Source organism: Homalodisca vitripennis, chromosome 1 (genome assembly GCF_021130785.1).
Source record: "Homalodisca vitripennis isolate AUS2020 chromosome 1, UT_GWSS_2.1, whole genome shotgun sequence".
Classification (NCBI taxonomy): Eukaryota; Metazoa; Arthropoda; class Insecta; order Hemiptera; family Cicadellidae; genus Homalodisca; species Homalodisca vitripennis.
The window spans coordinates 23,981,384-23,994,597 of NC_060207.1; the positions used below are offsets into that span (position 1 = coordinate 23,981,384).

Below are 13,214 nucleotides of genomic sequence, written 5' to 3' on the forward strand. Positions count from 1 at the left end.
GTAATTCATATAACTAATTTGTTATGTTCTAATTTACTGATTTATAAAAATTCACTAATTCGTAAAAAAAAAAACTGTAATGAACCTTGTTGAAGTACTAAAATACAAGATTTCGATTTAAAATATCTTATTATATGCAATTGAATACTGCCGCGTAACATTAACCATAAATATAGGTTGCCAAACTTTATTTTGCTGTCATCCGCTGGTTTTTGTGTGTTTTCAGGAAGAAAACTGGATACTCCTAAAACAAAGTAGAGGAGAGAGGAATTCAGGAATATGTATACATTAAGTTTGAAAGAACTTTTACGCCTTTCATTTGAGACTTAAATAATTATATTTGTTTCAGTAGTTGTAACAGAACATCAGTTTTAAAAAAAACTATATTTTGTAAATACGCAAAAATACAAATACAAATATCTATTAATTATAGGGCCCTGTATTAAAAAATATACCGGGTGTCCCACAAATGAGGTTTAAACGTTTGATTTTATATAACTTTCCCATTTATACACCGAACATTTTCAAACTCTACAAAATTCATTAAATAGTTTTAAAAATAATATGTGAAAATTTCAGCTATCTAGCAATTGTTGAAACAAAATGGTGGCATTTTGATAATCTATTCTTTAAAAACAGTAAAAAAAAAACAGTATTTTTGGTTTTGTAAAATTATTTATTGTTATATTCTAGAGAAATAAAGCATTTCAATCAGAAAATTAGAACATAGCCTACAATTACAATCCACAATTATTCGAACTGTAATCCATCCACAGCGATACGCTGTTAACAGCGCTTAACAAATGAATCGTAAGCCCTTACAAAGACATTCTCTTTCCTCATTTGATCCTCTAGAGTACTTTTTACAACACTTCCAGTTTCTAACAAAAGATTTTTCCCACTTTGTCATTGTTGGATTGCTAGTTGGTTCAACTCCTGGGTAGGCAACCTGAAATTGTCTAACTGCTTCTGTAATGTTGCCGAAAGCAAAGCCCACGTACAACACTTCACGTTTTGTTCAACATTAAAAGCCATTTCTCGAACTTCAATATCAGTAAAACTATAATGGAGGAGGTTAGGTTACGTTTTTATAGCACAAGCATGTATTCTTCAGTCAAACAGCTATTTTCAACAATGAGCGTTATTAAACAGCTGTTTTTTAAAACTGCAACGCAGTAATCAAATCAAGTAATTAAGGAAATACATTTTTATAGGAAGAAAAATGGTAAAATTTTCAATATGTCACCATTTTGTTTTTACCATTTTTAGGGAGCTTTAATTTTCACAGAATATTAATTTTTAAAATCTACTTTATTAATTGTGTAGAGTATAAAAATGTTCGGTTTATTAATGGGCAAGTAATGTAAAATCAAACGTTTAAACCTCTTCGTGGAACGCCCTGTATTTAAAGATTATTAAAAATGTCATAAGCATTAAAAGTTTAATGGAATACCGTATTACTTTGATGAACAAGACATATATTAGATAAACTTCATATTTTCTTGGATAAACCAAATTAATAACCATTTGCTTCAGTACCACATATTGTTTGCTGAAAGTATAAATTAATATCTCATCAGTGAATAGTTATCCGCTGATTAACTGCAGTTTTAAAGTAACCAATGCAGTTTAATTTAATGTTTAGATTACACTATCCTTAACTGCTTACTGGGTTCAAGGAAAGTCTTATATCACTGATATACTACTACTCGTGTTTAATATTGTAGTCAAAATACTGTTTAAGGTTCGATAGCAAATTGTCGTGCCTCAATGTATAAATTATGGAAGAGAACAATATTATAACAATGAAACATTGATCGGAGTGGTTAAAATTGTACATGAAATATGTAAATGCCTGACTTTTTTGCCTTTAACAACTAAACTAGAATTAAAAAACTTATTCGTAAAATTATGAATTTGTGATCTTTTTCCATAAGACTTCTCTTTATTAATAAAAGTTACACCACAATTCTTCACGATAAATTTTGATTTTGTTAATAGAGTATGAAAAGTTTGAACTGTCCAAAAATTAAAATGGCAAAAATAGGTTATACAGTAAAAAAGATACTGTATTATATATTAGTAAGTCTCATATAATATTTATAATATTTATATTAAGAAAATATTATTACTTTTTAACAAGTCACTTAAAGCTTTGAAAATTAAGAAGTTGATTAAAAAAGTAAAATAAGTTACAAAATAAAATAAAATATTTCATTAACAGTGGCCAAATATATTATTTTTAGTTTAGTGTTTTAAATGTTACTTAAGGTGATGCAATCGAGTTTTAGTTGGGTAAATGTGTTTAACATTTCAGTGTCTTTGAAATATCTGAAGCTCTTTTAGATAACACTCCTGCGTAGAGATGTTATCTCGCCATGCAGTTGCAGATATGATGATTCTGCAGCAGGGAGTCACCACCATAAACAAATCTGCTAAATTAGTGTAATAATTTATTAGTATTTCCAAATAATCAGATGTCTTATTTTTGGAGGATTCTTGTACAACGAATTTCGCAATACCAACAGCGGCAACAAATGTTAGTAGAGTTAAGTCTATTAGTGATGTGCATTTACTGACTAAAATCTGCTATTAAATTCATCGACAATGCTAAAAACAATAAAGGTGTTTTATTGCTCTCTCAATTACATCAAAAATATAAAATGTCGGTTATTTATGTTATTTAATTTTCTCTATTAATTAGTTTCCAAGAAATGTTAGACGACACTGTCCAGGAAACCAGGTCGGTTGCTCAGGAAGATTCGTTTAACATTTATTTCTAAGAGGGCGGGCAAGGGTCCAGCTTGGAAGGCACATTTAGAACAGGCGATCTCTATCACACTCTCACCTGCCCTTACTTCCTCCCGTCTAGTATGATTTAGCAACGTAATTAATGTTACACACGTGACATAAGCACGCGCTCCAAATGTTCGTCCACCGACTATTTCACTCGACGCTCGTTAATTTATACACTTTGATATCATAAGAGTTCTTGGATATTTTACATATTCCTATTGAAATACGCGTGTATATTAGGCCTAACGTACTTTGAGAGTTAGATTGAAACTGAATACAACGTACTCAATAATTATAAAGAGGTCTGGTTGTGTAAAGAAGTTACGCAAAGACCATAACGTAAGATCCAAAGATATCTCAACAGTATAAAGTTTACAAGTCAATGCCAGCGATTGAGCCATCTTGACTTTGGATCCGAAAGCCATTGTTGTTGTCGATCAAGATCCGCAAGGCAAATGCTATCAGTAAAACTGTTGTTGGCTACCAGATGGATGGAGTCATGTTCTGTGGTCTGCTATTCCCACCACAGTCCGGGAGGCGCCTGTGAATCGATCAATGAGACTGGTCTGTAATGAGACCGGTTATGAGTAGCCGCTCCATTTCCCTCCACTTCGTTATCATTTCCCCACCCCCTTATCAGCCCACTCACTTCACCCCTCACTCTGTTGTCCATTAATAATTATCGCGGCAATTCACTTGTTTTCATTGTTATAACGTAATATTTTATAGTCTAATGTTGCATCTGTTTCTTAATATATTTTTTGTACAGCTTTTCTGTTCTGTGGAATATTTTATATTAATAAAAATAACGATATCCAAAATATACACTAATATTTTCATTTAAAATTGCTAAAAAATAAGAATTGTTATCTATTTTCATAAAAACTGACGGACTGGTCTAAATCAAGTAAACAATATTTGATTTTTTCCATGCCAATGTAGGAGTTGAACACCTGTTCACTTTGCTTTTGCTTATGACACATCAAACTGTAAACTGATTAAAACCTACATCATCGTCAGTCAATCGTATGAAGGCTGAAAAACTTTCAGTCTTTTTACAGTGGTAATTAAAGATAAAATAGTTAATATGTTCGTGTGTGATCGTCAGTTTTAAGTATGTAAAGCTTGACAAATATAATATGAATAAAATAGTTTTTAATAATATTATTAACCCTTTCGACACCCTCATATTTTGATCACCACCAAAACTAGACGACAAATTCCTTATTTCATCGATTTCATTACAACTTAGCTTTTGTGTTTATTCAATAAAATTTGGTTCTTGGCTACCTAGATCATACGAGTATTGCGTAAATATTGGAAAAAACTATTTTATAGATTTGAAGTCTGAATTACTTACCAATACTAACGTTTTGGTAAATTTAACATTTTGGCAGGCGAGATTTAGCCTTCTAGTTTACGCGTGGGTCATGATGTTGAGAAAGAAATAATGATTCAACATCGATTTTGTTTAGTCTTGTTTTAAAGGTCGAGATACGAAAACTTGGCTTTAATATTGGGCCTTCAGACAATTCTGAATCAGGTTGAACTGACGGACGGTGGCGCATGTGCAAGATTTATCTTCAATTAGAATAGGTGCAGTGTTTTGTCCCGTTTCCCAACTGGAAAATTCAAGAGTACCAAGGTATTATATTATAGCTTTTTTATTTACCTTGAGAGGAACTGCGATTTTAGCAAATGGGCTTATCTCGGTGAGGATTTAAAGATCGAGTTATCGAGGTCAGGATCGAATTATAAAATGGTGAGTGCAATCATATAATCATCTTGATAAGATAGCAAAGGCTTCTTCGAAATCGATCATATTCCCGAACCGGTCTTTACTACAGTTTTAAATTTGGTCAAGTAATGTTAGAAAAGTTGGTGTCACTAGATACCATTCTACTGTTCAGAGATATTTGCGACTTAGCAACTAATAAATCCCGATAACGATATTTTTGTCGTTATACGTTATGCTGCCGACTATTTCCACGCTACCGTTTACGGCAGTGGACTGGTATATGGGTATAACTCTCTGGTTGTCACCATCCCAGGTCGTTACAGTGACGTCCCGTCCGGATCAGTCGGGAAACGAATAGCTCGATCACAGAATACGTGGAGGTAACGAACAGTACTGTAAAAAGTGTCTCCAAGATAATAGTAAGCTCTTTTTGACAAAACAAATCATTTGAACTGTCTCGGTCTTAATTCACAATTGAGGATTAATAACACAATCTTCTCATTGATCACGATTACTTAGCGTGGTATATTTCATCTCTAAGCAACCAGTTCTCACCTGCTCAGAAGATCCCCGGGACTGGGACTTAGAGACCACAGAATAAAGTCCTTGTCTAATTGAACTAAACTGATCATCGGAGCTACAGGTGTCGCGTATCCGACTACGTTATTCAAGTGTGAAATAACCATAACCAGTTGCGAGTACTTAATGCTAATCTTTCATTTATTTAATTATATATAGTTACATATATCCGGCTATGTTGCTGAGAATAGTAAAACATGTCTTAGCAAATAAACGAGTTATTTAAATCGTGAATACTTTGCTGCAATGATACTTGTTAACATTGTTGATAGTTAAATGTTTAGTTTCGACTGGAATGTGTTGGGTGCCAGGTATTCCAGGCACGCTTCAGTACTTGCAGTTCACAAATTCTAGCCGCTAATTTAGACAAATTACCCAGTTAGCAGACTCGTCAACAATTATTACAACACTCTCGGCTGACTGGGCAGTCGTGGTGACAAAGAAACTTCCCCACGTCTACTCCACACCGCAGCCTAGTTTTGCTGGGAGCGAGTAGACGCAAGTTTGCGCATTTATGTTTTATAATTTAACAAACGGATAGTCTAATTGTAAACTGTACACAAGTTCTGTTACCAGTAACTTACCAGAGTAGTAATATTATTTTTAGTGTATATGTTGTACAAGTTACAACTAACTCGTATCTAAATATAGTCTAGAAGCCGACAACCAATTTTCATTGCATAAGAACACAACCTAGGGTAGGTTTTTCGTGAAATCTATAGATCAATTTCTATGATAATAAGTTCCGTTAATTTTGGGGGGAGCCAAAATACTCATAATGGAGGATATCAATAAAGAAATTTCAGTAAATATTATTATTCTCGGATCAAAACTTTTAGCTTCGCACATTTAAAACCAGCCGCCAAACATGTAAATAATAATTCTATCAAAATTAGTCAACGATTTAAAGAGAATTAACTTTAATATTTTCAGCCAGATACTTGGCTGACAGACCCTGATATAGCTTTTGCTTTTATTGTTCTCTTGGGATAAGAAGGTTAGAAATTGCACCTAGTCCTATAAGGACCTTAGCGTTGCTTCCGGAGTGATAGTATATTCTGGATGGGTAAGGTTGGAGGTAGGGGCCACCTCCTGTCGAGATCCATGGGAAAGTATTTAGGGCACTAATCGCGTCATGTTCCTTAAAAAGAAAGGAAAGCCAGCTCAGAACCAGCTTCTCCAGTCAAAGCAGGCAAGGGTGGCAAACTCTTATGTCTAGGCTAGTAAAATTCTTTAACTCTTAGGCAACTCACCCCACCAACTCCAACAGTCATCTTCCGCAGTAGAGACTAGACCTATCCAATTTTTCTTGCAAACCAGAATCTCGAAATATCGGTTAGTGATGTGCCGCTTCTGGACATCTATTCATAAGGTTGCCCAGATTTAGGTGACACATAGCCTTTTGTTGTGCCCAGTGTGGGTTCAGCTGGAAAGTATAAACCAGCCAGAAGAAAAACCCTCCTAGGTATGATATTTGTTTACTTCTCTGTTTGATTTGTGTGCTGGTCTTATGTGTGTGAAGCTAAAACCATAAACTACTACACAAACATTAACGTTTGAAATTTTAACCCTTTAGATACCCTCTTATGTCGTCCCACATTCAAAGTAACGTAGCTTATTACCTATTACTTTTTTTAGGGAAAATTCCTTTATAGATGAAAACAAAAATTCTTACTTGAACAATACAAGTAACAGATTAGTATGAGAAAAGTAGCCAAGAGATAATTTGAATGTAAAGAAAATAGGAAAAGCCTAAATCCCATTATTTGTACTGCTTTTAAAAGCACTTTGGAACATTAAAATATATATTTTCTATAGGAATGATTAGTCAAGGCTTAAGAAATTAAAATGTTAACTTTTTTAAATCATAAAAATGTTTAATAATTAAAAGTCTTACATCGAAACTAATCCATCAGTATGTTGAGTCAAATCTGATAGAACTTAAAAAAATCATTTGATGTGTTTATATTGTATGTTGTCTTAAGTTAGGGTGTGAATCTGACAACAATTAGTTTAAGAAACAAGGTAATATAATTAGTTAAATCAATCTGTTTATATTTATGTCGTCCTAGATTTTTAGAATTTCCATTAATGGCAAATGTCAGCTATTAGCGATAGACAAGAGTATTTTTAATGCACAGTAAATAACACTGATAACACTAGATTTTATATAATACTAACGCGTGTTTATCATATCAGATAAACGTTAGGCTTGTAGTATGAAACATACGAGCTTAAACTTACGTTATGGTAGTCCACTAGATCATCAACACACTGGTAAACACACACGGCACGGTGTAAAGGGCGAATATGGAGCGGAGAGAGAAGACTGCAGCTGGAAGTGGCGTGGTCGTGGCGCTGTGGCACTGTGTGTACCAAAAATAACTCGGATTGGTACATAGGGCAGCCTCTCGCCCTTCCCATCCGCCACCGCGTGAACATTGCACCTTCAACCGCAGAGTGGAACTGCCATCGCGTCATCGACTGTTTACAAACATAACAGTCACTATTATTGCACTGTCAATTTTTCTCTGCGAAATTAGCAAATTTTTAAAGTTGACGAAGAGCTTTAAATTATTTTAGATCCGAATTGTACAATTTGTCTTTCAACAAGAATAGACAGTAGAACAGGGCATTCATCAAATGTAGAAGTATATATATCACGTAACATCATTTAGTTACATTCATCTTGTCATTTGTCGTACCGAGAATCAATGGATGATCTCTATATACCACAACAGCAGCGAAGCTGTGGTTGCACATTTCTCTGTGATTGCGCTATAGTTTGCAGGAATTCCAAGAGGGGTTTGTTGATCATATACACCTAGGATTTGCTACAACGGGAGTTTTCGGATTGGGTGAGACAGCTATGAGTGATGGTGGATCTTTCATACATGATTCTACTTATCCTTCTCCCCAGCTTGAAGGCAAAGCTGTAGCTCTGTAACCTAGAGGCCATGGATTCGATTACTGGAAAGGGCAACACAAACTTGCAAATGTGTTTGAACAGTTTTCTCTTACAAACGTTTGCTACACTCAGTTAAAATCGCATTACATTGGTGTCAGAAGAACTCTGAAAACGAACGATATTGGGGTTCCGTAATTTATAATTTACAATCTCAACTACTAGGACAAGACTCCAATCTGTACTAACTTGAGTCATGTTCCAAGCACCAGGACCCCGTTCTCATATAAAATATGAGACACTGAAGTCTCAATGGAACACATTCACAGCGCTATCCGACGGCCAGACAAAGTACCTCTATTGACAAGACCTAGCACAACAGTAGCGAATTCTCTTGACTGGTTATAGTTACTTCAGTTCCCGATTTTTATTGTTTTTTCCAGTAAACTTTTAGCACCTGAATTTTAAAGTAGTTGTGATGCAGATTACACCCTAAACATGAGCCTCCGTATATCAAGTCACTCAATTTAGTTAATAACATATGCTGCACTATATGGAGGTTGTAATGGAGCTAAACCTAACTCAACATTCGCATTGAATCACCCTCTCCAACCGTAGCTGCGTTATGTGTAGAAATTTCGGTTGCTCTTCCGTGCTTTGGGATCGTGTCAGAAACATCGTTTTGCACCCAATTGTGCTCCTGATGCAATGAGAGAACCTCTTCGTCTATATTACACTGGATGGCTGCTTGGTTAAACAGACGGACCACTTTTGCAGTCTAGATGTCTCTAATAAATATTGAAACGATGTTTATTTTGAACGTCTTCGTCGTTAATATGTTTGGATCTCATGGTAGTATCAGATTTCACACACGTGGGAAGGGAAATAGAGCTTAACTTAACATACTGAATCAACCCAATGGGCTGTAGCTGTGTTGTATAGAACGCTTTTTGTTTTGTAATACTTTGTTGATTGATAAGGTTGATATCAAAAAAACAAAAATTGTATAAATTAAATTAATTCAGAAAATGTGTTACAACATTTCTGTAGATTTATGGAAAAGCAACAATTCGTTATCCTAATTATTTTGACCTAAAGTTAAAGAGCAGGAAAATTGGTACAATGATGAGTAATTTACCTAAATGTTATACAGATGGAATATTATATTATTGTTCCAAAAACCCTGTTGATAATGTAAAAAAGAACTAGAATTAAAAAATATATAATTATTACAATAGCAAAATTATTGTATTGTGTCATGTATTTGAAAAATAAAAAAGATAAGTTAGTGATAACAGTTTGATTCTTAAGCTTTAAAAAAGCTCTACTCAGTTACATCGTGATTATAAAATTGTAGATAGAAATCTGGTTGCTTGGTACAGAGACAATATTTATCTATATTGACTGTGTTCGTTAGCCAGCTTTAAACAATAAAGCTACTCAAATGGCTGACATTTACATTTGTGCAAAATCGATACGTTTAATCAACATATTACATAACTATAAACAACTTTTATCCAATTTATCCTTTTCTGCAACTCTTAAGGTTTTAAGATGGTAGCCGTTCAAGTTTTAGATGAAATCGATTGAACCGTTATAATGAATGGGCTATATTTACAAACTCAATTTTGGTATAATCGTAAATAATTCAAATTCAAGGTTTTAAAAACACATTTATATGCTTTTAATGATATTTGTATTGTAAGGTTTCAGAATTATGGAGTTTATAAATGTTTGAAAGTGTTACGATTATACTAACATGGAAACGTTGAAATTTATTGTCCTATCAGTGTTGAACAAATGAAACATCAAAATTAATACTGCATCTTCATTTTGACATATCGAGATAACGGTCTTATGTGAAATCTACCTTTTTTTCGACTGAGTCGGAAGGGATATTTGTTAATATAATGTATTGAAGAAAGAGCAGTAAAATTTTCATCTGTGAATATTTGCCTATCTGGTTTCTAGTTAGTATTTGATTTTATCTACAGAAACAGAGCGTTATCTTGAGATAAGGCAGAGAGAAACGAGGACAAACATGTTTGTACGAACCCGATGCACCGTTTATTACTGGATAAGATTTATCGACGTGAAAATTGACCTCATTTGAATCTTTAGAATAATAATGGCAGTAAATGTTTACTTAGTTTTGAGGTGATTATTCTTTTGAAATAGAAACTATAAAAATGTGTTCTAGTGTTTCATTTCAAGGGTAAAATATTTTATAGAATACGTTGAAACTTCTAATCTGTACATAACACATTTGAACCAGATTAGATGAACACATTTTCCTGCAAATTAAGACGTCTTGAATAGGTTTCGCAGGAAAATGTTTTGAGCAGAGTAAATCTGGCAGCATCTATTTCAAAGATTACACAAAAACATATTGCAATAGTTTCTTTAATTAATTTTAGCGTCTTTTAACATTAAATATTTAATAAACAATGTGAGCGCTGCTATAGTTCTAGTGGAACCCATTAAAAATACTCCAAAAACTAGTGGCAATGATTCCACTAACGTTTGTTTAGGTTCACTTAGCTATTTTCTTGTAAGTTTTTTGGCAATAAATTACAAAATCTTCAAAAATTGATACTACATTGCTAGCGGTCTTATTCACTGGCTGTGTTTTGCCTCAATATGTGGTGTTCTTTAAATGTATGTGATTTTCAGAAACGAAATGTTTTACATAAAACTTTCCTGATATGATTTAAATGGAAAATATGTACAAGCAAAAGATGGAAATATAGTTAAAACAATTTAAATATAGAACTTTAGCCCTACAAATAAATATTATATTACAAATCTCTTAAATTACTTTTCCAAGTAGTAAAACACATACATCGTTCGCTGTAATATTAGTAGAAAACGTAAGAAAAGAATGTAAAATTTGATCTTTTCATTCATTCAAGCTACGACGATCTGCTATACCAGTACTACTATTACTATGCGACTACTATGCTCTGTTGAAAACTTAAAGGTCGTGAGGATAAAAATATTTTGAACATTACCGAGTCTGTTGCTTGGTAAATAGTCTATACTTTGCAGAGGGTAAATATTACCAATTCCAATTGTAGTTACAGTGTAATAAATAACTTTAGTTCGAAATGTACAGATAAGAATTACTTGGTTAAAGTTTTCTGCACTACAGTTTATTACTTAATTAAAGACACACAAAATTAAATAATAAAAATAATAAAAGTTTTTTGGTATACGACAATTCCACGTTTTATTATTTACTGTATTTGTTGCTTTAAAATGGGGTTTCAATGGATATCATTGTTACATAAATAGTGGTTTACAAAACTACACGGTGAAGACAATGTCAAACTATTCTAAAATTACATACTCAATTACAATACACTTGTATATATCCTGTATAAAACATTTTCAAAGTTTAAGTTTTGTTGAAAAGTGCAAAAACCGGTATTTTTCGTTTGTATAGGTATAAAAATTGCAATTTATTGTTCGTAAACAGTTTTATATACCGAAACGCAGAAATTAAGAACCCGTTTTCTAAAAATAACTTCCGTTATTGTAGCTATATTAGTTAATTAATTTGTGCTCAACTTTCAAACTCAGATATCTATTCTTTTGGATCCGAGAATAGACTTCAAAATTTAGCATAGTTTTTATTTGTGATTTAAACTAAAATGTTTCGTTAATTTTATGATTAAATTTTGACTTCGTTAAATGCAATTCATATAAACCGTTAAAAGATTTGAATTGTCCTTGAATATGCTTCTTGGTAATTGGTGGTAGATTAGTTTTACTGTAAACTTTATACGTTCTGCTGATTTGTTCCCTATACTAGTTAAAAAGTACTATAAAAATAGTGATTTTAGGACCTAATATTTTAAAAATTTCCCGGAGTGTGGGGGGCTGGGACACCCATACTGATCTGGATGATCTAAAAGGTTTGACATAACCCCAACGCTCCAGAGTCCCAGATACCCCAGAGAAGATATCTTGGTGCTCCACGGAGCCAAGATAAAAACACAAGTTTCAGGTTGGGAAATACCTGAATGAAGGTACTCTTTTGAAATGGAGCGACTACTTCCGTCCTATGTGTGCCTTTCTCGAGAAGTTCTAGAGAAATTTGGTAACTGGCCTTTCCGTTTGGTCATTTGATAAAAATAGCTGAATACTATAGCTAAGCAAACGATTTAAGTAATGGTTTTGCGTATTTTTGTTAATAGGTGCTGCTAGCGATCTAGCGGCTATATATATATATATATTTTTATTACAAGTAGGTGTCATTTTTCTAACCCCATTGAAATCACAATACTCAAAGTTAAAAGCGTCGTTGCAGTACGACTATATATTTCTTAACCTGACAGCACGGGGGTTGTTTTCAATTCAGGTACAACTTAAATCCTCTTAGCAAGCATTTCTGCAAAACCAAAATTTCATAGTTTAAACTGAGTTGAAGGCCGTTTTAGTTTTTACCTTCATAACCCGAGTCATTCTCCAGTGCATGTTCCCAAGATCACTGTCATGTGTTCTGAGGGAAACGGCACAGGTCCATACATGAAACCCTCCCCCTCCTCCTCCTAACACCTCCTTAATCGTTAAGTATTGATTGTCAAATATGTGAATTGTGAAGTGTTTATGAGAAATAAATTGTATGAGTGAAAGTGTGAAATGAGCTTGGATCTCATTGATGTAAGTAACTCGAAACAAACCAAAAGTAAGGTAGGTGGGTGAAGGTGATTTTTCATTGATATGCGATGTGAAATCTGCAAGATATGAAATAAATCAAAATTACCTCACAGTAGCTGTTATACAAAACAGTGGAGAAGTTGCAGCAAAAACTTATACCACACTTGTGTCTTCGTTATATTTTCATCTTTCATTGTTACATCATCAATTTGACAATTTATTATAAAGCTGTAGTACTCAACAATTTAACCTACATTTAAAAGATTTTAGTATTAATCTAGTAATAATAATAAATAGCAGTTACTTGCAGCTTTGCATGCAATTTTGTTACTTTGGTACCTGTATAATTCTGGTTTGAGTGAATTTAATTTTCCCTCGTTGGCACGACCAAGAAAATACATAATACAGTGTATATTAATGGCCATTGTAATTTTCCGGTCTTAATAGTTTTTGTTCCATAGTTCATTTTGATTTTTTCCCGATCAAAAAAATATCTAAACATTCACGGCTCTGAGAAAACTACTTCTGTCAAAA

The 13,214-nt window shown here is 33.3% G+C and overlaps 1 protein-coding gene across 1 annotated transcript in view; it reads right to left on the reverse strand.

The window, feature by feature from the left end:
- LOC124358265 (proton-coupled amino acid transporter-like protein CG1139) overlaps window positions 1-7,499 on the reverse strand; it is an 80,145-nt gene extending 72,646 nt beyond the window's left edge. Inside the window, exon 1 of the mRNA XM_046810562.1 lies at window positions 7,358-7,499. The gene's annotated coding sequence lies outside the window, so the exon portion shown is untranslated. The remainder of the gene's footprint in view (window positions 1-7,357) is intronic.
- Window positions 7,500-13,214: the final 5,715 nt, after the last annotated feature.